Raw genomic sequence first — 4130 nt, 5'->3', positions numbered from 1 at the left:
GCCGCGGGAGGCTTTTTTGCCTGGGGCGGCAAAAAAGCCAGAGCCGGCCCTGGCAGGGGAAGTGTCAGTGCAGAAATACTAGGATGTAAAGAGCCTCCCTTGGGAAAGGCCAGGCTATCACAATGCTCCTCCTCCTGCGCTCGTCTAGGATGGTGATGTGGTTCATGGTGCCAGACGGTCTCTTTGAGCAGTGAGCTCTGCAAAGCCATTAGGCCATGCTAAGTGTGCTCTGAATCCATCCAACCCAGCTTGTTGAACCAACTGCCGGTTGTTCTCCCCCCTCTGACTAATACTTAGGAATCCTCTGTATACTGTGCTAATACACATTCTCTCTAATATGAACCAGTGACTCACAGGGAGTTTATTCATCACTATCTATGGGAGGTAACTGGGGCGGGGGAGTAAACGCTTCCTTCTGGTTGTGAACTTGGGGAGACTGGAGCTACCTAGCAGAGGATCCGCTCTGAATAATTACATGTCTTGCTGATGGGGGGAGGGTGTCACAGCTGAGTAAAGTCATGTAGAAGGGCAGCTGGGACCCCTCCTATATAACCTGACGGGGATGGGAAGTTATAGGCCAACCTTGGTCTACTTGTTCCTTGGACCTGATTCATTCCCTGAAAGCAGGGTCTGAACCCCCCATGTCAGAAAGTCTAACTGGAGTGTGGCTGCAACGCCACAAGCCGCCCACAATCCCCGCAGCTGGGGGCCTGGAGTTTGCCAGCACTGCACAGCACAACCTGGAGCGGGCCCTTGGGTGTAACGTGCTGCACTATGCAGTTGTAACCATCAGAGCCTCCTCCGGCACATCGCTGGCCCAAAGCACCGTGGCTACAGGCAGCTGTAACTACCAGCCGTGGTGACTGTCATTCTGGGGATCTGTGACCCACATGGGAGGAGGGGCTATGTGCTCTGCTAAGAAAGCTGGGGGCAGCACAGAAAGCAACACTGCCAGCCATGCTGCAGCCTGTGCTGGAGGACTGGGAGCAGAGCAGGGAAGGAGCAGCTCTGCACTGAGATCCACAAGATTTGACTTGTCTTGATCAGTGGATTTTAACCCTAAGTCCGGCTTTTCTTGGCTCTGTTCCCTGCTCACTCCAGAGCACTCCTGCTCCCTCTTGTTCTGAACTGAGAATGGTGGCAGCTCCTTTTAAAGGCACAGAACTTTCCTGCGCATATTTAGAGCATTCAGAATACCACTCTGTTTAAATGAATTTTAATTATATGGTTTTCTTCTATGCAAACCCCATGCTCATCCAGCCACAGAAAACAGGCCAAGCCCTTTTCTTTTTCAGCATGCCAGACTACTTAATCACTTAAAGGAAAATAAATTATGGCTCTAGGCTTTCTGAAAACAACATCCACAGGCATGATGGTGTTGGTCCTGCTTTGAGCAGGGGGTTGGACTAGATGACCTCCTGAGGTCTCTTCCAACCCTAATCTTCTATGATTCTATGATGGACCTGAATCTCCTCCCCCTCAATTTGGAGGAGCCTGCCTGCAACTTGGCTAACTAACAGGGCTTCAAATGTGTTATCTTCAAGGGGCTTGTGTTAAACTAGCTCGCTTGAATGAACAGGGTTGCAAAGGATGAGTAGATTTCCAGCTAGCTGATCTTGGTGAAGGCTCAAACACTGGCAGGGTCAAACCCATGATACCTTAAGTGGGAGTGGGGTACCAACCAACCAGTCCACAAACCCAACATCCCATTCCAACCTCCTTGTAGTGCAACCCAGGTACCCTTAATGGGTAGCCAATAGGAGGGGGCTGCACACTCTTGAGGTGGCTGGCAATCTAGGTACTTACTCAAGCCAAGAAACCAAAAAAATGAAGTATCAGAGGGGTAGCCGTGTTAGTCTGGATCTGTAAAAAGCAACAGAGAGTCCTGTGGCACCTTTAAGACTAACAGATGTATTGGAGCATAAGCTTTCGTGGGTGAATGCCCACTTCGTCGGATGCAAAAATGAACAAGCTCAGCCCTTCTTAACCTTGGTGTTGGAAGAAGGAGAAGATGATGATGATTAAAGTAACACAAATGAAACATCCTTTGCCCCATTAACACTCACCCACCTTAACTCCTTAAGACACTCCTTCCTTCCTTCTATCCCTAGAGGCTGTGTATAATCTGATTCCTTCCTTCTTCCCCCCTCCCCCTTCTTCCCAGCACACTCCTTCTGTCTCTCCTCCCCCACCCCCAGCAGAATTTTAATTTACACATAACAAAGTTTAAGCCATCTGGCATTTCAAGATGCAACTTGTTAACAGTTAATTTTTTGATCACGTGGAGAACAGAAATTGTTTGTTACCCAGCAACATGGAAAATGCTTTTGTAACTTTCTAAGACAATTATATTAATGTCTCAGCAGGAAGCTGTTGCAGGACCTGCTATGAAAACTAGTGCCACAGAGCATCGTTGGTAGCATTTTTGCTCCTTGCAAAAGAGGATGGTAAAATTGGCAGAGAGGAGGGAATTCATGTGTCTAATAGCTGAAGCCAAAGCATTCTGCAGTCTTTTTCTTACACTGAAGCAAATCAGCTTCCTTTAAAAAAACTGTGTAAACTTTCACTTCCAAAGCTCCATCATTCTTACTCTGTGCCAAGCAATCTTTTGCTAATAAAGGCTTAATCCCTGAATGTGTCTGAAAGTTGCGCTGTATCAGAAAGCTTGACAGGATGTCAGTGTTTGTTTATGAAAATATCAGTCTTATAAAGCTTCTGATGAGTGAAAGCAAGAGCCTTTAATGTAAGCTACAGAAAGGGCTCAGTTTTGCTCTCTGATCCACATCAGAATGTCATTTAAATTCCTTTCTGCCTCATCTCTATCTGAAAAATAATACCTACCATACAGGGGTGTTCTTGTCTACAGTACAAGCAATACAATAGCACAGCTTCAGCGCTACAACTACACTGCTGTAGAGTAGACACTTGCTACAGCAACAGAAGGGTTTTTTCTGGCACTGTAGTAAATCCACTCCCTTCAGACGTAGCATCTAGGTGGCTGAGGCTTAGGTTGGCTTAACTACATCTCTCAGGGGTCTTGGGTTGACCCACATTTTAGGTGTAGACCAGGTCTTAGAGTGCTTTTAGATCTTTAGATGAATGGCTCTATTTACGTGCAGAGTATTATAGTGCTGCTGATGACTGACTATGACACCTTCTCTGGAGTCTGCAGCTAGAAATATCATATAAAAATATCCAGCATTTAGACAATGAGCATATCAGCCAGGTACATGAACATTGGAATCCTACAGTTATTTCTGTACACATGGGAGTCAGACTGATCTGGAATGCATTGAACTTTTATGCCAGTATCTCTTTCGTAGTCCAATCAGTTTCTGCAGAAATTAATGTCTAATTCTGAAAGAAAAAGTTTCCAGCCCCTTGTGGCTGTGAACAAAACCCCCCCAAATGTGAGCAGGTGTAGTTGGAGATAGTCTGGAACAATAGCTCATAAAGGTATGGAATGCACCCATTCATTTCACTGCGAGGTGTTAACTGAAGCCTAATGATTATTTAAATGTCAACACTAACTATCAGAGGGGTAGCCCTGTTAGTCTGTATCCACAAAAACAACGAGAAGTCCGGTGGCACCTTAAAGACTAACAGAGTTATTTGGCCATAAGCTTTCATGGGTAAAAAACCATGTTAGTCCCTGCCTCTCCCTGCCCTGTTAGTCTGTATCCACAAAAACAACGAGAAGTGGTTTTTTACCCACGAGAGCTTATGCCCAAATAAAGACTAACAGAATGAAGAAGTGGTTTTTTACCTACGAAAGCTTATGCCCAAATCATTTTCACAGAAGCCTCCAGCTACTCTGGGGCTATGGACTGTGACTGTAGTTTGAGAGCTGTTCCCCTATCTGACTCATACCGCTGAATGATAAAAGTCAGAAATTGGTATAAATTCTGCTGAACTCATACTGCAAACATCTGTCTCACATTCCATGAAGGACCAGATCCTCAGCTAGTATAAAATAACTCCAGGGCTCAATAGAAATACACCAATTTACACCGGCTGAGGAGTTGGCCCTTTATGCTAAATTCAGCTTATTTTAACCAGAGTTGAATTTGGCCCAAGCCCTTTCTAAGCAGGGCAGTTTCACCCTTAAAATTCATTGTGCAGGGAAATGA

Source organism: Terrapene carolina, unplaced genomic scaffold (genome assembly GCF_002925995.2).
Source record: "Terrapene carolina triunguis isolate 2854851 unplaced genomic scaffold, T_m_triunguis-2.0 Scaffold189, whole genome shotgun sequence".
NCBI classification, from domain to species: domain Eukaryota; kingdom Metazoa; phylum Chordata; order Testudines; family Emydidae; genus Terrapene; species Terrapene triunguis.
The sequence above is the reverse complement of the archived record's forward strand: the minus strand, read 5'-3'. Positions refer to the sequence as shown.